Below are 27,626 nucleotides of genomic sequence, written 5' to 3'. Positions count from 1 at the left end.
CTCGCCTCCCCCTCCCCCCCAAGATCTACAAAGACTCAGTCACCTCCATACGATTTCAAGATTCTCTGGTTCTCTGTCTCAACAGAGGTGAAGACATTCTGCCTTGAAGACCAGTGATGTAAATGAGTTTCTCTGCTCCTGGTTGAGGAGCCTGCCTACAGTTTGACAGCCTCCAGAATCTCAAGGTATATACTGAAATGGCTCACTTTTAGTTCACATGCCAGGCAAGCACTCAGGATTCAAACATTGTGTTTTAACACCTACCAATCAAATCATTAGAACGTAACTAACAAGAAATCTCTTATAAATGGGTACTGAGATCTTGGGACAATGCCATCTTGTAAAGAACATTCACATATGCCTATGAACTGTAAACATATTAATTCAGAGCACAGAAAATGTTTTTGGTCCATTCTGCAAATGACCACAATTCAGATTATTAAAAAGTCAAATGAAAATTCATAATGAATTGAAAGTGTTCCATGACTGAGTAGCAATGTTTCTTGATTGTTTTCTTCAATATTGATTTCTTGCAGAAGAAAACACAAGTTCCACCTTCTTGTTTCTCAGAAGAGACACTGCCTACCTGTGTGAATTCTCTCTGCCATCCTGAAGACAAGCCTTCTGAAGGCAAAGGGACCTGTATGATCCCTAAAATCCTATTAATATCAATAAGAATGATACAGGTTTGACTGAAAACAACCAGAGGGAATGGCTAAAATGGGCTCAGGGCTGTTTTTCAGAGACAGAATTGTCTGTATCATCTACTTGGCAGTAAGATGTGCTTGCTGCTGCCATGTAAACGGTCCAGCTCACACTGCTGTTCATGTCTTGCTGTCTCATTTTGTTGTCTGCCATTTAATTTGCTGGTAAAGGAAGAAGAGGGGTTTGGTTCACACTGCTGATAATACTGAACTACTCAGTAATGCTGCTGCTCTGCTATTGATAGCTTTTGCCTAACTTGCATGGTCTCAGCTAGACAGTTTGCAAACTTGAACAAGACACATAGAAAGTTGTTCAGTGGCCCCACCATAGTGTCACCATACAAACATTTGAATCAGCTCTAACAAACATATGCCCATTTATAGAAAGAAGGGGTAGGAACAAAAAGGAGATGTTGAGACAGAGGAGAGAGTGAAAGGGAGGATGAAAAAAAAGAAAGGCAAAGAAGGAGGGAAGGAGATTAAAAAGGATTACAGCATACTACTTAGTGAAAGATATACCTATGGAACTTTGTGAGACAGTAACATTTTGAAGAGGAAATCTTGTACCACCAGATAGATTTACTACTCACTCCCTTTTACAATTCATCTCTCATCAACCCAAATCACTGAAGAACAAAAGTTTTAACACCCTGCAATTTTTCACTCATATAGCACTAAATGAGGACATTCTGTTAGTATGCTGATTAGATACACTGCAAATGTCTTTACCAAAATAAAACATTCTCTCCTTTTATTTTTGTACAGAATAATATACACGCTGACCTTGCATTGTTAGTTTTACCACAGTATCTGCTGCGAAACATAGTGCATATACATGCAGGTAAACAAATACACAGACTACTGAATTGTGTGTTGACAGCAGGACTGTTGAAACCCACATCCTCTGGGCAGCAATCAGCTATGAAGGAACACGAAAGCTAGTGTAATGATTAACTAGCCCAGTGGGCTATTATTCATGGCAGGTAGAGCAGCAGCAGTGCAGTCTGTGATGCTGCTCTCCTCTCCCTCTGGAATGCTGTTGGATCCCTGGAATCAAACTCAGCAGAGAAAAAAAAAATACAACAGCTACTCTAATGCTAACATAAGAAACTAGATGAATTACCCCTCCTGGACTTCACATTTAAGGAAGAAACTTGCAAGAGAAAAAAATCTTCTTTTAAGCTTGATGTTGAATGAACATGACAAATATAACTTTTTATCAAATATGCACGCATGGTTTTTGGTAAGGATAACAAGGTTATTGGTATCAGCTATAGGCAATTATTTTCTATCCAGCATGAAGTAAACAACTTTAATGGCAACTGGCAAGTATCAGTGTTGTTAAAGGCAGTCATGGTATTAATACTGGATCAGATGGTTAAAGGGCATCCATCTAGTTGAAAGACTAAACCATCAGTATCCCTCTAGCCAATCCGGGGAAAAAAAAAAGTTAAGAATCATCACAGCTGTTCCCTCTCCATTGGTGCCTCATCTTGCAGCCCTCTAGAAATTCTTTCAGAATTCTACTGTATCTTATAAATTCTTTTCAAGCAGTCCACTAAGGGTGAATATATCGTAATACCCACTGTATTTCTCTCACTGATACCTCACTCAGCATTTCGTACTGAGACAATACATTACCTCATGTTATCAGCTTTGGGAAACCGAATTCAGCCTTTTCTACCTATCAACAATGAAATTTCTTCAGCCATGGCAGAAAACAAAAATCAAAGTTTGAGCTTCAGTTTTTATTTCTAACAAGAACATTTACTGCTTATTTAAGACCTTGAAAGAAAGTATTCAGCAGAACAAAAAAAAAAAAAAAGCAAAATCTTTCTTTCAATAAACTCACTTTCCCCCTGGAAGGCTTTGCTCTGTGTATGGATTTTTCATTTACTTTAATTATTTTCAAGTGCCTCTGCTCAAATCAGTAGGAAGTAAGTATCCACAACATCACTGTAGGTCCTAGTGCTAGATGTTATAAACAACACGTTCTTCAGTGGCCTAAATCTGTGACTGGCATAAGTAGGAAGTCTTGAGAATTTGGGAAGTCCTTTTCCACAAGGAGTATTTCTGGGGACCCCATGACCCATGGGAATCAGTTATCAAAGGATATGTTATGGTACTTACAACTGCATAGACAGCTCATCTGTCTAATCACAAACGCATATGTAAATCCTTCCTTCCAAGAATGTTGCTAGTATTTCAATGAAGAAAGCTAAAACTCACCTGCCAATCACAGCAACTGACAAGACATTTTCACTCATCACTGAATCATGGAAAATCTTGAATTGGAAGAGACACAAGGATCACTGAGTCCAACTCCTGGCCCTACACAGCACCAGCCCTATGTCTGAAAGCAGTGTCCAAATGCTCCTTGAACTCCAGCACTTGGGACTGTGCCCACTGCCCTGGGCAGCCTGTTCCATGCCCACTGCCCTCTGGTGAGGAACCCGTCCCTAACCCCCAGCTGCCCCTCCCCTGACACAGTTCCATGCCGTTCCCTTGGGCCCTGTCGCTGTCACACAGAGCAGAGCTCAGCGCTGCCCCTCTGCTCCCTGTGAGGATCTGCAGCCGCCATCAGGCCTCCCCCCCAGCTCCTCTGCTCTGGGCTGAGCACACCACTGGACCCTTCACCATCCTCAGAGCCCTCCTTAGGGCACTCCCTTGTACTTTTATGTCCTTCTTACACAGTGGTGCTCATAACACCACAGTGAGGATAGGCCTCACTGATGCAGACCAGAGTAGGAAATACATGAGGATTTAGTCAGACACAGTAGCCAAACAACTCAACTAGGCACATAATCAAAAGCAAATTGTAATCTTTCATAATCTCAGCAATCACCTCTCTTTTTCTCACATGCAACCACACATATACTCAAACTATAACAGGAATGCAAAAGTTTTTGTCCTTTGTTAAGTGTTTACAGCACAGATCTCTTTCTGGTTAATAAATACACATCATTAGTTCAACAAAAAGAAGAAAACAAGCTCTAAGTAAAAGCCCTTGGCAAACTTCAGATGGAAGAGCTCAGATACATTTATGTGCAGACATTCACAGGAGGAAGAAGAGGAACTAAGGCTGAGGAAAACTCACAGGATTCAGCCACTATCTCATCATAAGCTGTGGACTTTGACTTGAACTAAGATTCCAAAAATAAACACAATTAACATTTAAATCCCAAGCTGTATTTTCAGTGGCACCCTCTCCTATGATTATACGCAAGCTCAAAAACAAAACCCCAGCTAACATCTACAGCTTTGAGCAACTTCAGCCTTCAGTCCCAAGGAAGAGCTATCACTCAAACTTTCCACCGTATCCACAGGCTTCTACTGTCACACCCTGAATTAAGAACACAATAAAACTGAAGATGCAATAAAACTAAAACCAAAGAGAGAAGAAACAGACAAAACGATGGTATGGAAGGTGTGATACAGGCAGCTGGAAAACCAGGAAATATCACCTCTGGTAAATCTCATTTTTAAATCTCCTCACTTTCACTATGCATTCCTGTTTGTAGTGCACACTTTCACATAAATTTATAGCTCCTCTGCACTGTTGCCCATAGTTACATCCCGCACTTACAGGTAAACCCGCAACTCTTACTCCAGAAGGGAAGGAAATCAACAGTATGAAGTATGAAAACAATTCTGCACTTACCAACATGCACTTGATTATATCTTCGAAATAGTTGCTTTAATATACAAGTTGTTGCTGTTGAAGTTTGATTTAAAAAAAAAACCCTGTCAGTTTCAACATTCAGGTGAAAGTATTGCTGCTGGCTCCAGAATAATTTGCATATCTTATCACTAAGTGAAATGTCTGAGGTGTGTACCAATCTGATGAAATTATAAACAAGAGTCCACAGAAGCACACATCTTCCTGTTTGATTTCTGTCCTCTTCACTCCTCTATAATAAATTGTAAGATCATCTCATTCTAGATGGAGGTTTAACTGTGCATGTAAAAAGGAAAATGAAAGCAGCCTATTCTTTTTCACACTTTACAGCTGAGAACCTGACAAAATTGTGGAGTTTGTGAACAAGCAGAAAAGCTTAGTTTGTTACATTATACTTCGTCTTTAACTGCCACACGAATGGTAGAAAATCCAATGCATTTATATATCTTTAAAAAATTCTCCACACTCAACACAAACTAATACATAAAACTACACCTCTTTTACTGCTATGACTAATATACATGCTTAGCTTTATATACTGCAATTAATCTCATCTACTTCAATAAGATTACTCATAATGCTGTAAGTGAAATACATGTGTAAATCCTTGCAGAGTCATGGCCTGAATTGTCAACAGCATTACATGGAACAATTAAATGCCCAGGCCCAGAATGGCTCTTCAAAAAGATAAGAAGAAATCTTTAGGCATAAGAGGTAACAATCTACTCCAGGGAGAGGCTGTGAGAGGAACAGTATTCAGGGGATTGTCCTCCCTTAGGAAATACACCATCACCAAATTATTCCAGTAATACTATATTCACCTTTTTTGTTGACTAGTTATCACCTTCTCTCACCACTCCTTTCTCACTCTCCATCACATCTTGCTACAGCTGCTTTGTGCCAAAAGAAGATAGGATATACATTTTTATTCTTTTGTGCAGTAACACAGGGTTAGAGAACAGTCTGGTCCTCATTTTGACTAGCTCAGTAATAAACAGTTCACATGCTAATTTTAACTGAGTGGATGCACAGTTGAACAAACGCACCAACTCTCCTTCTTAACCTATTACTGAATTGTTCACACGCTAGTCTCTCAACCCTCTCAGTACAGATTACTTGCTCAGTATACTCTATGGACAATCTTTAATCTGTACTTTCTTTGAGTTCATTACAAGAAGCTGCTGATGAAAACAAATACTAATTGAATACCCAAACTGTTTAGTTCCACCTACTGACAAGTAGCTTACCAACTAGTTTGCTCTGTAAATATTCAGAAGTTCTACACAAAGTTACTCTGTACATTATTTAGTGTTTGACTAGAAATTGTGGCTTCAATACACACTTCTGTTCAACAAAGTCAATCCCTTAAAAGTTCAAATGAGTATTTGTCACAAACATTTCACCTCTACTAATGAACTGCATGAGCAAATGATAGAAAATGCAAAGCTGTATTATGCTTAGCAGTTAACATTTTAATAAGGAGGAGATTAGCAATTTTTAATACCTCCAGTGCTTTGTTATATACAGTAGCACAATAACTGAATATTTTAATTGCTAATTATTTAGACCTCATTCAGTTCTCAGTCAGGCAAAACTCCCATTGAGGGATTCTTGCCTGAGAAAAGAGCTACAGGATTTGTCTTACTGTAATTTGAAAAAACTTCATATATCATAAAAACTATCAAGTTATAGTGAGACAAAAATCATTAAATCCTTAGCAATATTAAACTCTACTGAAAGTCCCACTGACTCCTAACGCCAATGTTTTTATATTAAGTAAAACAGATAATTGCAGTTTACCAATTGTTACTTACCTGCATAATTTAGGCCCAGATATGCTGGTGCACTTAACGAGATCTAATAATATTTTGAGTCTTGTTATTGTACCCCTGCTTTTTTCCTATGGGAAATCTCAGTTCAAATATGATAGGGAAATAGCATTTCCAAACAATTACACTATCAATATGTTCAGAACCCCAAAAAAGGAGCATTTAATTTTACCTTTTGACTTCGGACTCCAAAAGGGTTAAGAGCAGCTCTCAACACTTCTTTTTTATGCTGCCGTAAAAAGAAAAAAAGAAACTTATTAAAGCTTATGTTTCGAGATTTGCACACAAAACAGCTTGAGTTTTCATAACAGTCAAATAACCAGGAGTCAGTGGAGGAAGTGAGTGGAATACTGTATATATATCAACATACAGCTACCTGAAGGAAACAAAGCAGTCTTACACATTCACATTTAGCATACAGGTGACAAACAAATAAGCTAAATGTGCTAGCACACAACATGTCACATTCTGTGCATACTTCAGAGAGAAAACTTACAACTGAACACCAATCCAGTAGGGACCAACTCATATGACTTCATGCTTAAAAAAAAAAACATTTTCCATTAAGTGTAGTTTTACTCCAACTAGGGATAAAAACAAATGGGTGCCACAACCGAAGTTTTGCCACTTGTTTTATGTTCAAATTCACTTGTGAAAAAAGTTACAAGTAAATACTCTAAAAGTTCAAGAGTTTTAAGTGGTTCTTTTATTTTTCTTTAAAAAAATGTGTATGATATCCTTCCATCTGTCATAGCTATAATTGGCTTTAGTGACTAAAATGATCAGAAAATCTCTCTATAGACTGCTTTCTGAGAAAGAATTAAAAACAGACTTAGTACTATATAATACTAATTAAAAAAGTGTTCAGAACTGGCTACCAAACAGGAATATTCTGATGTCAGAAATTAGACTTGGGCACTCTACTCCCAACAGTATAAAATAAGGCCTAGGGATCTAACCAGCATAATTTCCAAATCCTGTTATGAGAGGTTCACTCAGATTACAATTCCCAAGCCCAGTCCAGCCAGGCTTTGTGTTTTCTCACAGGAGCAGCAAGATCTATACATCACCCCCAAGTACTGAATTTCTATCTAGGAACCCATGGCCAACCTAATTACCAGCTCAGCCATGGCAGAAATGGGCTAAGCTTACTGGTATTCTGTAATCCTTCACTGGTGAGGGGTTTTCAAAGCTATACACAGAGACATTTTAATCACTGAGATTTTGACCCCTTTGTCACACTACAGAACTGATTCAAAAGCAATTATTTTCCATAAACTTGTTTCTCCAGAGCTCAGATAATTTGCTGTATTAATGGACCTGTGATCTGCTACCTGCTAAAAGTAAACTGCTACAGAAAAGAACTGCTCTTTGAAGCAACCTAGTTTATAAGGAAGGAAAGGATGCAAAGCATTGCTTACTCAATGTAAAGAAAATGCAATAACAGCAGGCTTTCTGGTTCATCATTTCCAGGCCTGACTTCCCACCACTCTCTTGCTACTACAGAGGTGCTTCTGTTTCTTTCCAGCCTACACACTCACAACTTCTTTTCATACCCATGGCCATGCCTTTGTTTTCTGGGAGCTTACTACCTCCAATTATAACAAACAAACCATGTCCTAAGTTCATCACTTGAAGACACTTCCCACCCTACACAGGTCAGTCATCAGCATCCACAGCATCGGTTGTTGTATGGAGTCTTTCACTGTTTTCAGAGAAGATTTATTTTGCTCGAAATAAGGCTGTATAGCACATGTTTTAGCTTTCATAAGGTCTGTCACTGCCTGAACAGACACACTGGATGGCAGCTGGTAGCACTTTCCAACATCGCACAACCACAATCTCTAATCGTCTGACAGTTCTGCACTGACAATGAATAAAGCAAAACAGAAAGCCTAAAATATCAAGTAATGAGGATCAGATTTTGACCTTTAGATGCTGTTAGATATATTATAGGAGGGTCTGTTTGGTTTAAGTGATACTAGCAAGTATGAAACTGCACTGTTTGCTTTGTTGTCTAACTCATCTAACAACAAAGTGCTCTGTGCTGGCTGGCAAACTATGTGCTGCAGTGAGAGATGACTTGAATCTCTCTACAGTATGCTGGGTGAGCCCAGGAAGAGTGCATTATGCTGGGGAATTCAAAATACATGAAAAGCAGGAAAAAGCATAGGAAAATCTGTTTTAAACTCATTGATCAGTTGGGCCTGCAGCAACACTTAGATATTATCTCCTCAATCTCTGTGAATTCAAAAGTCTCAGGTCTTCTCTGGTCCACAGCAATTTCAAGTTTTGTACAACCATGACAAACACCTATCCTTTTCTTAGTTAAAATTCTTGCCAGAAAATGCTACACAGAAGTCAGTGTAACTGTTATGTTATCTTGAGGTATGTTATCTTGATTTTCACTATTTTTAATTAATCATTTCCAAGTTTCTGTATGTCTGAGTTTGATAAGTGATAACATTTCTGCCACATAGTTTTTAAAACTACTTTTATATGAGATTTAAGTTAATCAAGACTTACACTTGAGGTAGTCATTTGTTGGACTAACATGCTAACAGAGCATATCATATCTAAAATTACAAACTGTTCCTTTTGTTTTAAATTCCAATCTCCATGTTTACATTTAATAGTTTCAGTTGGAGCAACGGTTTATTGGCGACTCAAATTATTTCAGATAATACCCTCTAAATCTGACATCATGAAAAACTATGTACACAGTTCAGGAAATAAACTTCAGCTTCACTGGAAATATAAGCCTTATGTATCAAGCAAGAGTGAATATTCTGCAGCACAGGCTTAGGACAGTCTTACTGGCCTCAAGGTCACAAAATATATCACAATCCTCAGTCTTGAGATAGCGTTCTAAAAAAAATGCGTTTTCAGGGATGAAGCATATTAGTAAGAGATCTAACATAAAGATAAAAAACATAGAAATGCACAACAGTTCTAAATTAAAAATGCTTCTTCCGCTATGCCAGTTGCTTCTACAGTAAGAGCAGTACATACTCGCCACACCTCGAGCATTGTGTTCAGTTTTGGGCCTCCTCACTACATGAAAGATGTTGAGGCCCTGGAGCATGTCCAGAGAAGGGTAACGAAACTGGTGAGGGGTTTGGAGCACAAATCTTATGAGGAGTGGCTGAGGGAACTGGAATTGTTTAGTCTGGAGAAGAGGAGGCTCAGGGGAGACCTCATCGCACTCTACAACTTCCTGAAGGGAGGTTGTGGTGAAGAGGGGTTTGGCCTCTTCTCCCAGGCAACGGACAGGACCTGGGGAAATGGCCACAAGTTGTACCAGAGGAGGTTTAGGTTAGACACAAGGAAAAACTTTTTCTCTCTGAGAGTGGTCAGCACTGGAATGGCTGCCCAGAGACATCAGGGAGTTCCTGGAAGTGTTCAAGAGGCATCTGGATGAGGAGCTGCAAGATATGGTTTAGTAGCTTGTGGTAGCAGTGGTAATGAGAAGACAGTTCGACTACATGATCTTATAAGGTCTTTTCCAACCTTGTGATTCTATGATTCCGCAAAATGCTAACAGGAAAGAACCATATATACTTGTCCATTTCTTTATGATAATACCATATAAGGAGCATGGCCTTTTGACTTTGCTGTGAATGAAAAAAATCCTATTCAGTGAATTATCAACAAATTAAGTAAAACTAAGATAAATACATTCCATTCCATAATATGTAAAGAATGCATAAATTTTATTTACACTTCTCTTGCATACGGAGCTTTTGCCAAGGGGATAGAAAATATTATAGGATGACAATTATACAAGAATCTTCTCTTTTTAAGGCTCTATATACAAACAGCAGCATTCAAAGAATAAGATAAATTATATTAGCATTATCCCAATTCAATTCTTCCCAAACACAGTCATCATATATGCAAACTAAACTCTGGTAGCACGTAGATGAAAGGAACTACCGTTGATTAATGCTAAGAATATAGCAGCCAAAAGAATTTCAAACAATGATTCACTGTGAGACTACCAGTAAATCTCTTGGTCTTTTTAGGTTCAGTCAACCTGGCAACAAACACTGGGTAAAGTATGCCTTAACAAAATGGACAATGCATCACAGCAATGCTCTTTTTGAAAAAAAGACTGTGAATATACTGCTTATGAAAAAAGCTAATCTGCCAAGCTTAGAGTTTCAACTCCTCTCATTTCCAGGACAGTACTGCAAGCAGCAGAAGATTCACTGACACAGGCTTATTGCTGTCCCTCTGCCTTGAACTGAGGGACCGTAGAGAGATTTTGTGGCTCGTTCAGTCTCTTCCATTGAACTTACAACCACCAACCAATTACTATTGATCATAGTAAAGTCTTTTGTGATATGGACCTCAGTCTACTGAGAACTAGACTTGAGATCCCTATAACTTGTTTCACTACACAAGCTTGTTTGTCTGGAGGGAAAAAAAAATAAAAATCAAATGACTAGTATTAAACTTCCATCATAAAAGATTCTAGAAAATTTCTACATGAAAACTGCCAAAAACAGACCACTGACTGGACCTGTGACTATAAAATAAACTGGATAAGAACTGGCTTTTTGGCAGGGATGAGTTTTAAAAAATAATACTCAATTTACAGTCCCACTATTAATGCAGGATAAAGTCTTTTAGAAAAAACTCAAGTTCTCTGTTCACTTCTAAATTCTATTTGAAGAGAACTATTTGCCCACATTTACCTACACAGAAGACTTAGATTAACTGTCCAGGCCAAGAACAAAACGACCCTTGAAGGCAATTAATGCAATGGAGGAAGGGAAGTAGTAGAGCATTCTGTAACACTGTCTCCCAGCTTAATACCTCCTCTTAACTTTATTTAACTCAACTTAAACAGAAAACATTGCCTGGAACATGAGAGGCAAATGTTATTTTTTAAATAGTAGTGGTACTAGCATATATAATTCTTCAGAAGGAAATACCAATGCAGACAGTGAATTAAAACATGCCATGATAACAGATGAAGACTTCAGTTGTCAACAAAAATCAGGCTATTAATTCTCACATAAACAGTCTTTCTACATCTTTGATTTTTAATATATAGACCAAAGATCACTCTCACATTTCAGTAGCTTTTGTCTTTTAATGCCAATCATTTCAACGGACTTTTCTTATACCCTGTGCTTTCTCTCACCCTTGGAAAAGGGGAGTGAAAATATCAAATGGTATCTTACACTACCAAGACCAGAGAAACACTTCAAACATTCCAAAAATTAGGCAATAACTTTGCTTAAGGTGGGGAGGGAATGTTATCAACAGTGGGGTGAATTCTTGCCTGGCAGCAGGAAAAAAAAAAACACACCCAAATCTCATTCTGTTTCAATCTATGCTAAGGTCTGGGCTATGTAAACAGCAACAGAGAACTACTGAGTGTAAAACAGTGTAATTTGGTTGCTAATCATGTTTTCTTGTTATTGTTTACTTCTCCACCACCCCCAAGAAACAGACATGGAGATTCAAGAGGAAAGTGGGAAATTATTGGCCTGATTGTGACCACTGAAAGCAAAGATGCCCTGACAGATCCACTCAGTTGAAATATCACATGCCAGAGAATGAAGTTCCACAAAGAACAGTCCTAAATATATTTTGAGAGAAACTCACGCTGCTGCTGGCCTCTCTGTACCTACTCAAATGGTAAAGATGATTTCAGACTTCAGAGCTGTCAGCTTAGCACTTTTCAGCAGAATGTAACTAATTCACAATTCAAGAAAACAGAAATATGATGTGCCTGTTCCTTATTTCTCTCCTCCACATTTTGGTTGTATTTCTAAAACAGACAGAGGCTGAAACTTTTCCTTGATTGAGGTCAACCAAAAGCCATATTATAACAAGACTCCTCCATCCCTAGTTTCAGGCATTAGTAAGTAGGAATCAAAGGTATCTGCCTTTGTCCAAAAAAATCATTATCATCCTTAAAAATTAATTCCCTCAAAGCACTGGAAATAAGGAAAGCAGAAAGTAGAAGGGAAGATAAAGATGAATTCTCCTCTCTCCCCAGAAATAAGAAATTGGTTAGTAACTGGTCAGTTACAGGCCATAAATGCCATCAGTCTCCCTACATTGAGTCTGTTTTCTCTGTGATGGTAACTGGTGAGTGGTGAGTGATCTCCCTGTCCTCTTCATAACCCTTGAGCCATTTTCCATATTTTCTTCCACTCTTCCTTTAAGTGGGGGAAGTGAGAGGGCACCGTGGTAGAGTTTAGTTGCCCATCAGGATGAAACCATCACAGCAACATTTAACTCCTTGATGACTTTTCTCTCATCTCCTCCTTGGCAGAAACATCTTCAAATTTAAAAATCAGAACATGAGCCAAGCATAAAAATAAATAAAGCTCAACATCTATAAAAAGTACACAGACTAACCTGCTTAATTATTAACAGGTAAACACAACAAATTCTGAATTATTTACTTAATCTTTTTCAACTACAAACCACAGACTTTTAGAGCATGAAATACATGCTTTATTCTAGGACACAACACAATATTTTTTAAGCCTGTGTGGACTTGTATTTTCTAAGGTGGGGCTGTTTTGAAGAATACACACTTCTTATAACCCCAAAATACTTTCCTCTCACTGAACCCTGACGGAACTTTAAATACAGAAATAGAAGTTTTAGTATAGTATTCATATAGTATTCATGTGTTCATCAGTGAATGAGCTGGCTTGTTTCTAACTTGCAATTGAGTGAAAATGACATTTACGTGAGGCATACGCATCATCTCCTGTTTCTGTAGATCTGCTGAAAAGGAGCAGGATTAAGAGGCAAGCTGGTCAAGATGCCAGTCAGAAGTGTTGCAGTGAAAAATAATATTGCGTCAGGAAAAAGCCCATTTTCTCTACTCAGCGATGACACTATGTTAAATCAAAACGGTCTGCACCTCTAATAAAAGAGAATGTCACAGGCCCACGATGACCCTGCAAGTAACTGGTCCATACCTGACCATTCTTATATACCTTCTTCCTATATATTGCTGACTCTAACTAACTCAGTGCTAATTTGATGCAGTGTATCCTGCATCAAATTGATATCCTAAGACACATTAGATATAAGGGGAGGTCCAAGTTCCTTCCTGGAGGTGTGCTAAAGCAGTAACAGTTCTGCACATGACAAAGTTGGAGCATACCCTTTCAAGTCTCCAGCAGTCAGCAGTGTAGAACAATGCTACCTCCATCTCCACAACTTCAGGCTATCATACTGTCACTGTCATCCAGAAAAATGCTACATTATTAATATAGAATAAAAGCAGTTGTAAATCTCAGACAATTTTTCTTAACTACCTTCTCGTTGGGAACAATTTCATAACACTGATTAGGAAGCTCTGGATTAATAAAGATACGCAAACACACATTGAAGCTACATATGTGAGACAAGCCACTCAAAATCTATTCTAAAGTTTACACACACAACCAGAATTCTTCACAAGGATATTAAGATAATATTTAGAAGGTGCTAACAGACCACCGATCACTCATTGCTTAATATAACACTACAATGCAATGGAAAGTACAGCAAAGATAGCAGATTAGCAAAATTCCAGGCTACAATAAATGAGGATAAGCCTAAATGCAACAGCTACAGACACAGAAACAAGGGGGGGGAGGAAGAAGAAAGAAAAGAAAAAAAAAACAAACACAACAACAACACCACAACAACTTCTTACCCTAAATAGGTCTTCAGATACACAGGGATCTCCAGCAAAAGACCTATGTGCCCCCCTGCCAACCCTTAAATGAGGTCTGGGAAAGGGTGGATTCTGCCCTACCCCTTCTGGTCAATCAGGAGCATTGCTTGCACCTGAGCTCCCGTGGGTTAGCCCTGCCTTCCCACCAGGTGCTCTGCTTCAAGTTGTGACTCAGCATTTCTGCTATACTTCTACAAACCTGTACAAATATAATATGCTATATCCTCTACTCCTAATGACCATCATGGTCCACCCTAATTTGTTTCCTTGTTATTTGTTGCTGGTTTTAGGTCTTAATAATTTTATCAATATTTATGTACTACGCTTTTTTCTGCCTACCAATGCCTTCCAAAGGTTCAATTCAAGAGATGAGGCATTTAATCACAGAACTGTCGTATCCTCCAATTTAGGAGGCCTACTTACATTAGCAACGTTTTATTAACATGTTATATTCTACATTTAATATTTAGTGTTATTGCATGAAAAAGTTTACTGTGTACTGCTCACACAAATGACTTAACAAATTCTGTTCAACACATAAAGAAAAAAAGTGTAAGTAATATGTGTATTTCTAAATATACCTACCACCGTAAGAAAATAGGGACAAGCATCAGAAATGAGGAGAAAATAAAAAAAAATATGATAATGGAGTTAAAAATTAGCTTACAATGTCTGGACAAAAGAGGCAGAATTGGGGATATATGCACAATGTCCCCTCATCCTTTAACTTTTGATTTCAAATCTTCCTCTGGAGGCCTTGGAAGCTGCCTAGCTAAAGGAAAATAGAACTTGTTTGCTGAAGCCTTTCAGTGGAGACAACTGTAACAAAGCACACAGAAAATGTCCCCTAAACCTCTCATGTTTTACCAGACCCACAAAGAAAAAGTAGGATTTTTGTCTGAGTTTATGAGAACTTCCATTTTTTCACTAGGTGGGTAGATTAGCTGTATACACCCTCATGAATTACGCAGCCTCTTTCCAGTGTGTTCTTAAGCAAGAAGCCCCAGTGAAAGATGTGCATGAGCAGCAGGTCATTCCAAATGACAGCCAAAGAAGACCCAAGTTTTCCTGGAACAGCTGGAAAGTCTGGAAGGTCAACTGTGTTCTGGGCGGCATTAAAAAAAGGGGTGGCCAGCACAGAGAGGGAGGTGATTGACCCCCTCTACTCAGCTCTTGTGAGGCCCCATCTGCAGTACTGCGTCCAGGCCTGGGGCCTCCAGTACAGGAAGGACGTGGAGCTCTTGAAATGGGTCCAGAGGAGGGCCACTAAGATGATCAGAGGGTTGGAGCACCTCTCCTATGAGGGAAGCTTGAGGGAACTGGGTTTGTTTAGCTTGGAGAAGGCTCTGGGGAGACCTCATTGTGGTCTTCGAACACTTGAAGGGAGCATATAAACAAGAGGGGGAAAGACTGTTCACAAGGGTGGATAGTGATAAAACAAGGGGGAATGGTTTTATACTGAGACAGGGGAGGTTTACATTAGATATTAGGAGGAAGTTTTTCACACACAGTGTGGTGACACACTGGAACAGGTTGCCCAAGGAGGCTGTGGATGCCCCAGCCCTGGAGGTATTCAAGACCAGGCTGGATGTGGCTCTGGGCAGCCTGGTCTGGTGGTTGGCGACCCTGCACATAGCAGGGGGGTTGAAACTACATGATCATTGTGGTCCTTTTCAACCCAGGCCGTAGCTATAGAGATGTCTGTTTTGGAGGTACTGATCTCCAGAACTTACGACTGGAAAGGAGTTTTAGTCCATCTTCATCTCTTAGTTGCAAGGAAAAGCATCCTGGTTTTCATTCTCTATTTAAAGAGTGAATCAAAGGTACTCTTACAGGCATTTGCAAGGACCATGTAAAGAGAGTTCTTCAGCTTCATCTAAGTTAGGCCTGCATGAAAGGACCCATAAAGCAGTTCCAATGCAATTCTTACTACCTTGGAAGTGCATGAAGAATGGATTTAGGCTAATGGTTTCAGCTTTTCTTATCTTTCAAATTACCTGAACCACTTCAGGTAATGATGTCTCTTTTTACTGCCCTTGAAATAAACCAGAATAGTGACCCCTCCCAGGATGATAACCTTCCAGCAAGGGATCCCTCCAGGTGCCTCTGAAGCCCACAGTACTCTAGTGAATCAGAGAAATTTCATCAAAAAGTCAGGAATATTCTAAGTAATCAATGTGTTTTAGGTTTTTTTTATACTTCTTGTTGTCCATTTTGTCAATATATCTCTAAATATTTATAATGCTAAGACAGACGCTTAGGTTTCAGAAAATACAAGACTTGTCTTCTGCAAAAATATATGATCTCAGCAAAAGCATTTTTTCTACTGGTGAAGTATTTTCAGTATTATTTCAAAGGACCCTTGCTGTTTATTGTCATTCCTGACAAAATATTAGTTCCAAAGCTTTTCTAACTTTCTTCAGTTGATGTTTTGTGAAGTGACATTCAAAACAATTTTTTTTTGTTTTGAAACAAAACAAAAACAAAATGGGGCCTATTTCACATTCTTTTTATTCTTGCACTTTGCTGAATTCTTCAAAATTATTCCAACGCATGTACAACACTGACATCCAAAAACATAATACCAAATTTCAGTTCACGTTTCCTCTATGAAAAAAAAAAATCTTTGAAAATGTATCTTTTCTCAGTTACATTCAGCGAGGGACATTAAAAATTCAATATTTGCCACTTTACAATGACTTACGGACACAAACTAGTTCCTTAGACTGGTCTAAATGTAAGGGGAGTTTTAAGTATGCACTTGAAACAGTACTAACGCCCAAAATACAGCTCCAATCCTTATATCACTTATTCATTTATTTTTTTCCTATAATTTCTATAATCTATTACAGCTACAGTATTTATTTTTTAGAATGATTAACATGTAAAAATTAGTACATAGAGACCAAGTAGTAAGAATGGATCTAATAAAAAATTAATATTTTTTACAAAAATAACTATGAGATTAATCAATACGAAGACTGAGATATTCAGATCAGTAGGACATTTTTAGTTCTAACATTCATCCTGCTTTAAGGACATCAGGACAGTTTGATTTAGTAAAAATCTTAGCTGAGATTTATCAGTACACAGTATTTGGATTAAAACCATGTTGGAAGCTCTACTGCAAGATAGCAGATAACTCCATTATGAGAATGCCACTTATATAGAATGAAGCTTGCATAAATTAAGGTCTGAAGGAAACAATTCAAAAGAGACTCAAATGTAGAGTATTTAAGTTGAAGAGTCCCCAGTAAAAATGAATGGATATTTTGAGATCAAAGTAATCTTTACTGTAATTTTACCTAAATCAATCGGAATCAAAAATTATTTCAAGTCAATCCTATTAAAGACTTATGCTTATTATGCTGTAGAGTATTTAAATTATGAGCACAAATACTTAACATAGTAAAGATCTGTTTCTTGAAGTTCTAGCCTTCAAAACATGTGATCCATTTTACACTATTATTTCATTACATATATGCACGTGACCTACATGTATGGCTTTTCTCTATATTTTCCTCAAACGTACCCAGAAAGAACTTAATTATTTTTCCCTATTTAACACAGGTCAATGGATTATCCAGGCTTTTGTACTCTTACGGTAAATTATTTATATTACAGCAAAGTTTAGAGGGTCCAGCAAGACCAACGTTCTAGGCATTGCAGCAATACAGACTCTGAGACAGTCATCACTTGGAAGAACTCTCCTGACAAGACAGGCCAAGAGAGAAAGAGCAGGGACTACTTTTTCAGATGTGTTGAGACACAGAGGATGGAGCGGCTGGCTTAAAATTATTCAGGAAATCAGTGACAGAGTGCTGAACTTTCATCACAAGTTACATTTCACTGCTTTAACAACAAAGCCTTCCTTCTTATCTATTAATTAATATAAAGGGCACAACAAAAATCCTAGTATTAATCTGCCTCATTAACTCAGCATTTCCAAACATCATACTACTTTGCATTTGCATTAAGAATTGCAAGGTACTGTATACACAGGTTGGAGCAAAACCAAATAGAACTATATTATTCTTCCTTTCAAAGCAGTTAAAAACAACCAAACAAATGAATACAGAGAGATTAAGAGCAAAATAATCTCACCTAACTTTGGTCATCCAACAGACTGTTGTATAGGCTGCTTTTCCACTACTGGAATGAGGTGACCATCTCAAGAGTGCAGTTCCTTCTCATATCCTATGAATGGCTAAGTCAATCTCCAGAGAAGCCTCTCCTTTTCCTTTGTCAATAGAGATTGCTCAGAAGCCATGACTAAGTGCCAGCTGTTAAAATGAGTGAAATATATATCTCTATCAATAGCATAAAGTAGATCTCCTCAGAGTTCAGTTGATATCTTTTTTTCAGATGCAAAGCCAGGGTAGGCTTTCTATGTTGAAAAGTGCACAGGTGAAAAGTTAGGTGCATATTCCTAGAACAGTTAATTTAATGTTCTGACAATTCAGACAGTCAGAAGTCTGTTGCTTCTTAGTTTCTAGGCATGCGAAATGTTGGCCACCATTTCTTCAGCTGCTAGCACTGTGAGCAAATGACACTAAATTGCTGCATCTAGCTGAGACTGGTGTAACACTGAGCACACGGCGGAACTCCAACAGGAGTACTCAAGATGCTGACAATATAAGTAATGGCTATAAATAAAACTCACATCAAACATCAAAATGAGATTTTTCAAAGAAAGGTCATAACAGTCTGCTATCAGACTGCCATCACAAATCCTAGCATTCAGAAAAGGAACTACCTCTGAATCCCAGCAAAAATGAATGTAGCTGTGGCTGAAATAACCTTTAAAGAACAGAAATGCTTATATAGTTGTCTCTGTAAACCCAAAGAGTGAATGTGGGGTCTTACTGTCAGACTACTGCTTCACAACTTAGCAAGTCTCTGTTTCAAATGAAAGTTACAAGCTAACTGCTCCCACAGTAGTGCTGGTATTGCCATTGGGAATGGTTTTGCTATCAGTTGAGAAGATTGATAACCGCAGCAGCAGCTGCAAACCAGTGCTCATGCCTTATGGCTGGGGCAGCGTTAGGATTCAAACACAGACTCTTGCTGCATCCTGTCCGTGACATGTCCGCGATGACCAGTCAATCAGCTCACTTATTTAGGAGTAGAAGGACCTTCTACAGCCAAAGAAGAGCAACAGCCTTTTCTACAAACAAAGCTGAACCTTCTTCTATGCGTGCACAATTTGTTGACCTGACCTGCTTTTTCCAGAAAGAGCTATGCTTAATAAAGGAAACTTACTAGAAAAACTCCATGGCCTCTATTCTTTCTCAAGATAAGATGATGAGAAAACGAACAGTTGAGTCAGTGACAAGCATCTTTTAAGAACCCATTTGCTAATAAAGATAATACTTCTTACTTCAGGTACTAACCTGTCAATAGCACTTCTGCACAATTTTTTAAGGGCATGAAAGTAATCATAATGCTGTGCCAGAGCAATATCTTCCTAGCCATCTGCTACTGCAAGTGAACTATTCAAACCAGACCAACCTACATCATGCACAGAAATTAGACTGATTTGTTAATGTTTATTTTTGCAGAGAGGAAAAAGAATATCTTAACTCTGAACTTTCCACTTTTGTTAATGATTAAAAAGTTATTTAAATATTAACCTTATTAAATTAATAATTTATATTACAGCCCTAAAATTTACCTACAATGCATATTAGCCGAATCTGTTTGTCGGTACGGGGGCAGGTAGAGTGGGTGAAGTATTCAGACAAAAGAAAACAGTTTCCAGTGCAAGGATATAGACCATGTTCTATTTGTCTCAGAATAACATCGATTATTTAGCGTGGAGCAAATATGTTCAAAAGCTAAATGGTCTCTTTCAAATGACAGAGACTTTTTTTTTTCTTTTCTTTTTTCTTTTTTTTCTTTTTTGTTTAGTACAACATGCCCCTGATACATCCAAATAGCTCTGTTTAAAAGGCAATCTTTATTAGGTGATTTAAAAATGAGAATTACAATATGTACCAGCAAAAATTGCTCGACTGTTTACTTAGCACTTATTTACAGAGGCCGATTACTTTAGCAATGGACAAGATGAAATCAGTAACAAAAAATGGGACTTTAATGTTAAATTAGAACAGAGTTATTTTGTTTCTAGGTCTGGTTACCTAAAATGAGGAACAACGACTGAAAACTGTATCATACTACAACAATAACTGGTGCCCCAAATGTTTTCCATCACAAATGTCCCTGGCAGGATTCCAGCTCTACAAGCAAGAAAAACTTACCTGAAAAACAACTCCAGGTTAGATGAAGAACAAAAGAAAAAAGGCTTCCTGACTTCCAGCCTTGTGCTCGGATGATCACATTACTGTTTCTGAACCTATGAGATTCATTTTCTCATTTTTTCAATGAAAATAAGCTCGCATTTTTGAAATTTACCTCACACATCCAACTGTGCTCTGTATCACCCACTATCGTGACTAAAATCAAACATCAGGTAGGCATTGCAGCCATTCCAATCAGAAAGCGAAGACAGAAAACCAGTCCTTACAATACTATCAGTGCTAATCGCTTGTAACATGCGGTATTTCTGCTCCAACACACACACTCACACAAATCCTCCATGTGATACCATAGGCAGTGCATTCCACTTACACCAAGCCCCACTGATTTAAAAAGTCAAGAGTTAACAGCAGGATGTTGTCTGAGGAAAAAAGCTGAACTTAGGAACATATTCAGATTGCCATTGCCCAAAAATCTGAGTAATGTTCCAGATATGTTATGTTAATCTGTTACACAAGATTGTCTGTAATGTGAATATTTTTGTAAAGAGTACTGAGGGCGGTGTTGGGGGTTGGATGAAGGCAGGTGGCCAAAGTTATTACTGAATTGAAGAGGATTATTTTAATTATTATTGGACTATTAACCCTCTGCTTGGTTCTATTTAGCCAGTTGCATTGTGTTTATGAGTAATATGATTTATAACCATTCTACTTGAAATTACTGCTGATCACCGAGCATTTGGGAATAAAAATACATACGATTAGATGTGCAAAGCTCATTTGGTGGCAGTTTTATGCATAGACTGGGTTTCTATCTACTAAAAAAAATAGCTTTTAATAACAAGATATCAAGGAAAAAGCAGTGAGAAATGATATTTTATGTATATTATGTGATCTGTGTATTCTAGATGTACCTCATAATGAACGTGACCAAACACTAAACACGAACTGAAGAACAAACCTTTTGTGTTGATGCAAAATTTGAGTGGCAGGAAAAAAAAAAACAGCAGAAGATAAGGGTTTTCATTCACAATGCAATGTAAATTAAAAAACCATGGATACAAAGGAGTAGAAACAAGAAAGGTAATATAACAAACTTACATTTCACCCTCCATCATTACAAGGATCAAAACAGGGGGCATACATCTTCATTCTGGTCAGATGGCCACTATAAGAATAAATTACAGTAGCTCATACAAGAAATAAAAATATCAAGAACTCGGTTATGTATTACATTGAAACAAAGCAAACCAAGACCAAAAAAAAAGAAAAATAAAAGAAAAAAACCACGAAGTGTTGGTTCCTTTTTTGTTGATGCTGGTTTGTTTTTTTGTTTGTTTGTCTAATGAATGGCAAAGCATATATGGAAGTATGGTGTAACTCTTTTTATATGCCTGTTTGCCTTTAACTTTACTGGGAGCAGCATAAAGCTCCGAGAATTCCTTCACTAAGCCTATTTTCATTTTAAATAGGTCTTGATGGTGCTGTAGCTTCAGAGCCAAAAAAAAAATCAAGGCCAAATTTTATATGGTCATGCTATCATGGTAGAAAAGCTTTTGTGAGGATTTGATGTTGTAACCATGTTTGTACATCTGGCCCCTGACAGACCTTCGAAGACTTAGACATCTACAGATACTTACATGGATTATTAAATGGCCTGTTAGCAGAAGGGGTGGCTTCAGGACACTGCCACATTTGAATTCAGTGTATGCAGCCGGACTCTGACATTTCATTTGGATACTTAGAGCATTAATGTTATTATATCCTGTAGACCTATATTAACAAGTTTGATGTAACAGATGGGAGCTTTTTCAAAAAAATGTAAACAGCTGAGCCAAGAGCCAGCACGTTCTATGGACAGACCCTACAGTGAAATATAGCACTCTACTGTTTATTCCAAACACATAACAGCACTGTAAGTACACCACTTTATACAGTGAAGAAATACACTAAACGTAAAAAGTATGCCTCAACAATTTCTTTTTGTACTTTCAGGTTTTGTTTTTTGTTTGTTTGTTTAATAAACACACTCCCTCTAATTCTCTGTTTCAGACCTATCCAAAATAAAATGACTGAAATATTGTCCTCAATTAACCAGGGCAGATAATCTGAACCAAATCTCACTGAGTCTTCTTGCAGGGCATTCTCAACATCACCCATTCCTGAGTTCAAATACGATGCTTACTTTAGCATTAACTATTATACAAGACTTTACTGGCTGTCTGTAATGTGAATTTTTTGCTAAAGTCATTTTAATAAGACTGCTTCTTAGTAAATAAAAATAATTAAATTGCTTCACAAAGAAGAGAAGCACAATAAAGCTTTTTATTTTTTAAAGGAAATGAGTTTTAACTGTTCTAGCTGAATTAGCCTCTCTAAATTCTGCCTTGAGTTGCATCCTTCGTCTTGCACGTATATTTTAAGGGCATTCTTCAGGTCGTATATTTGCCATAACACAATTGAAATGATCAACAATAGCCACATCTGACTGGGGTTGCTTCTTGTACGCTTTCTGCGATGCAATAATAAAAGATACTTAAAGTTCAGTGCTCTGGAACGGTAACTCTAATTATTGCAATGTTTACTACAGGAAATTATCTGTTGGATGATTCTGCCCAGAATCCCCAACAGGAAATGGGATATATTTCTGTTTGCAGAGAGAAACAGAAAGCTCACGCATTGTTCGCAGGCTGCCTGAAGCCTCCTCTCTGTTATTGAGAATGAAAGACAGAAAACTGCAGCTCTTCCATAGATGCAATATGCAACAGATTCCTAGAACAGGATCTGAACGAGTTGTTGCTTTTTCCCTAGGAAAATAAGAAGACCCAACTGATATAGAGCAGTGTCCCCAAGGTGATGATGGTGTGATCTTACTCAGATTAAGAAATAAAAAGAAAGAAAGTTAAAAAAAAATTCCCTGTTCACAATGGACAGTATGAGCAGAGCAGACCCAGAGGATGGGATCTGTTTAAAACTAGCACTGAACCACTGTGGACAGAGTCCCCCTCAAATGCTCTTTTACTAAGACTCTCTTCTCCCTCAGTAAGTCCTAACGTGCCTTTATAACAAGTTAAGTATTTATCAGAGAACAAGTATCCACATTTATTAGGCTTATGACAGTATAATAACCAATACAAATGGTTCCGGCATGGCAACCATCATTTTGCACTTCACTGTTTCTAACTTCCTTCATCAATTTGCACTCTCAATCACTTTGCACTTCCATTTCCTGTCCCAGGGCCAGGTTTTCAGTACTCTCTGTTCATCTCCAGCTCTCTCTGCAGCTTTATGTGACAACCAAACTGACTCCCCTGCCGTCATCTGGGATACTTTTAACATTAAGTAGGCAAAGTCCACATTCTGCTACTTCAAATATTTCTCAAGTATGTATTCACTCTGTGCTTTTGAGATCACCAGACTTTAGTTTACATTCTTTAAGGCTTGATTTTTGCCCCAAGTCCAGTGTTTTTCTAATATAACGTTTATATAAAACAAATGTTCCAGTACGTAAAGGAATGAAGGAGGTATTTGGCTGTCCTTTAATTTTGCATGTGTTTAATGTTACCTGAGAGAAATGTACCCATTTTCATTTTGAGTCTCATCCACAAACTATGCTGGGTGAGTGAGCACGCCTGCTGCTTACAGAAAGGAAATGGAGCTAAGAACAAGCGCTGGATGTTCAGTGGCGCAACTCAACAGCTTGTAGGCAATGTTTGCTTTCTGTTCAACACTCTGTACCTCTGACTTCTTTTGTAACATCCAGAGGATTAAAATCCAGAGGCAATAGGGCTGACAGTTCTTGTTTGGCCTCCCGCAGACAGAAACTCACTAGACATTTCTGGTCTGGGTTCAGCTACCACACTCATCTTCTAGTTGTGGGAGAGGAGATGAAAGCTGCGTATTTCAATTAGGCTCGCCATAGAGGTGATCTGGAGCTGTGAATTAATTGAAGACCAAGAGGAACAGCTCCTGCATAATAGAGGCCATGGAGTCTCACTCTGTAATTACAGTTAAGTTCAGCCCCATGTCAAATAGAAATCAAAGGTGATCATTAGGCCCACCTCTAATCAGATGGTTCTTTCCCTCATCATGAAGTGCAAAAAAATCCCATATTTCTTTCTATTTCAAAAAGCCATTTGGGTTGAAAATGAACTTGTGCGAAAGATCTTTATTCCTTCGTGCACACAAACAAGTTTTCCACTGTTGCATGGTAAGACCAGAACAATGACAGTATTGGGAAGAGAAGTGGCGGGGGGAAGGAAAACTGCCTTTTTGGCAGTACTCACAGAACACTACTTAGGGTAGGTGGAGTCCTGCTGGGTTTAACCAACTGTTCAGATCCCCTGTAACATTTTACTGGCCCCCAGCTTCGTACTGTACCTCTCAGAACAAGACAAAAAAGCTCATATATACATATATTTTAAAAGACACAAAACTCTTGAGCACACATCCAAAGCAGATCAATTGCCTTTGCAATATTCTCAGAACAAAATGTTCCACCAGCAGATCTGATAAGAAGAGCCAAAAAATGGAAAACACTTGCTACCAATTTATTGTAGTCACCCATAAACTATTACTAGAACATTATGTATTGGGGTTCAAGCCAGAAAGCTATTAAAGCGGACTGCACTAGTGTCTCTCCACTATGCTACTGAAGCATTAATAAGTCCTTAGAGAATTGTGTTTATGTTGAAAGAATCATCTTATAATCAAATTTCCACACATAAAAAACACAGCTCTTTTTAGAATAACTGTGTGCCTTTGCTCTCTCCCCCACACTGGCTACTGTCTCCACAAATACCATCATTTTCTATGTTTCTGTCTGGCCCAAACCCTGACGTGCATCTTTGTGTTCCAAGCTGGACAAATTTCAAGATAAATGGTGCTAATTGACAGTGTTAATGGGAGCAGGATGTACCACATCCCTTCCCCTGTTGTCTCTGCCTAAGTGTCTTTCTCATTCCTTAAGGTCATTTTCAGTATAAGAAGAAAAAGAGTTAAAAGATAATGCTAAAAGGGTATAATTACTTTTTTTAAAAAAAACTTTTAACATAAATAATAAACATCCAGTGTTCTATGGGACTGTGTTTCCAATTCCTGTTACAGGAAAATTGCTAATAAATCAAAAATCTCCTTTTCCATTTAAGAGAGAACAGTGATATGCAGAAAGATGATGATTAACCCCATGACTTACTGTTTTACCTCAACACTTATGTTTTTCTTTTGAAAAGGTATACGCTCTTTTCAGACTCTTTCCTCTGATATTACACAGGTGTAAAGCACATAGAATAGCAGGCCAAGCAGAATGATGGCAGTTCCTCAAACACTGGAAGCTCCTTAAAATACTAAGTCTTAAAATGAACTGGGCCACCAGACAGACTTCAGCTTCTATCTTAATTAAGAACAAAAAGACCTGAAGTTCTAAGAAGGCAAAACCTTGTATGCATCTATTTATATTATCCTGAGCACTTAGTTTAGTTTTAAATTTGCAGTATTTCTTCTAGTGGTTATTAGTAGTATCATCAACACCATCAAATTCTTATGTGACATATTTCCCCTCACAAGAGCTCACAAGAACAGCAGAGAATTTGGGAAAGGGCAAACTTAAGATAACATAACACCGCTTATGATTTCTGCTTTCAATCCCGGGAATATTCTTATGGTTTGGAATCACTGGGAAAGCTCTCCTGTTTGGTAACATGAGAATGTTCTCATGGGCAAGAAAAAGTTAAACTGCTGTGTAAATAAGGAGAATCTTCAGCAACAAAATATTAATTCAGTGCTCATAACTACCTATTTTGTGAATTTGTTGGACAAATGGCATTGAATTTGATCAAACCATATTGATACATTTGAGTTCAAATAGTCTGATTTGAAGAAATGTTAAGAACTTGCAGCTCTCAATGATGTCAATGGAAATCACAGAAGCTTAGCATCTCTTTCACTTACCCCAGTAGTACACACCAGGAAAAAAAGAAGGGGAGGAAGAGCAGATCAAACGTATCTCTCAAGTAACTTCACTATCACACTGCATTTTTTATCTCTTGATTAATGACTGTGGGATGTATTGCTTCCTCAGGCAGCACATTTAGGTGTGGAGCTTTTCTAATTGCTTGTGTAACTAATTACATTCCAATCAAACGTACAGCAAAAATAATAAGCAATCACTTCTGTATGTACTAGTTCACAGGACACCAGACAGTGATTTTGCACAGACAAACAGACCAAACCTACAACTAAATCTTTCCCTGTAGTTTGACTCTTCACAGCACGCCTCAAGCTCTGCTGTCATCATGAGCGTCAACAAAATCTTCAACTCAAGAAGTCCTTTTTGATTCTTCAAAGGACACAGGAACAGGTGCTGGCATAACAACATGTCAGTGAGCTGTTTTAAGCAAGACCCTTAGCATAATGCTGAAACTCTCACTATGCCAGGAAGAGAAGAAATAAGAAGACATTAGCAGGCAAATCTACAGCCAGAAAGGCCTGGGAAGGCCCAAGTCTCAGACTTTATCTAGAACCTATTCAATTACTGAATTATTACACCTTCTATTTCAACTCCATTACTATGTACACTTACAAAAAAGTTGTCCACTGCTTCACTGAAAGGTTTACATTAAGACAGAAGGCTGGTGCCCAAGAGAAATGTCCTAGATGTTGCCTATGCCTAAAAGGCAAGATGTGCCTAATAAGATATTTCTGTAAAGTGAAACTGAAGTATGATATTAATAAAAAATAAACAACGTTAACTTATGTTAAATCCTTCTCATCCAAAAATACAAAACTGAAATAACCCTACCCATCAGTACTAATGCACAAGCAAGTCCTCTCCATCTGCCAAATATGTAGGTCATTTAAATGAGTGACAGAGACAAAGAGGCCTGATTTTAATTCATGAAATATTCCTGCTAATAGCAAAGTTATTGAGACATCTGTTAAAAGCCTGACCTGTTACAATGGGGGGGATATCTAAAATGACTGAAATTTCTATTTAAAATAATGCTACACTATTTTATTGGGCATTTTAAAAAGGTATTGCTATTAATGAAAACATTATATAAATTAGAAACAGGCTTGCAATAATCTTCCAGATAAAATCTAGCACTGTGTTCTAAAGCTATGGTATGAGCACACTACTTGTATATATTACAATAGAGCAGTTATAAAAAAAAAAATCTAAGAGTCGTAAGCCCAGTTTAAAGTTTGGCAGGGAACAGTTGGCAGACTATTAGAAACAAAAAAGTAAATATGTTTCATGGCCTCTATGTAATTGAACATTCTTCAAATTCCTCTAATGGAAATAAAGTGGAAATCCTTGAAACACGGACACAGGTAGATAAATGTGACTGAGGGCAAACTTCTCTACCCAGAATGAATAATGGGCCTTCAGAAAAACAAAACAAAAAAAAAAGTATATAATACTGGGCCACCCACTCATTAATATCAATGAAATTA

General features: G+C 37.9%; 1 protein-coding gene across 6 annotated transcripts in view; it reads right to left on the bottom strand.

Annotated features, from left to right (window-relative positions):
* Positions 1–14,479, bottom strand: part of ZBTB20 (zinc finger and BTB domain containing 20) — a 397,155-nt gene extending 382,676 nt beyond the window's left edge. For 4 of the 6 annotated variants that reach the window (XM_031556020.1, XM_031556022.1, XM_031556018.1 and 1 more), the window contains exons 1-2: positions 13,894–14,298; positions 6,385–6,441 (exon numbers count right to left, since the gene is read on the bottom strand). The gene's annotated coding sequence lies outside the window, so the exon portion shown is untranslated. Of the gene's footprint in view, positions 1–6,384; positions 6,442–13,893 lie in introns of all 6 variants that reach the window. The other 2 variants (XR_795317.3, XR_002118321.2) reach the window with 2 other exon arrangements.
* Between the last annotated feature and the right edge of the window lie 13,147 nt (positions 14,480–27,626).

The sequence above is a fragment of the Meleagris gallopavo genome, chromosome 1, assembly GCF_000146605.3.
Source record: "Meleagris gallopavo isolate NT-WF06-2002-E0010 breed Aviagen turkey brand Nicholas breeding stock chromosome 1, Turkey_5.1, whole genome shotgun sequence".
NCBI lineage: Eukaryota > Metazoa > Chordata > Aves > Galliformes > Phasianidae > Meleagris > Meleagris gallopavo.
Note: the sequence above shows the minus strand (reverse complement) of the source record. Positions and strands in the feature narration are given on the sequence as shown.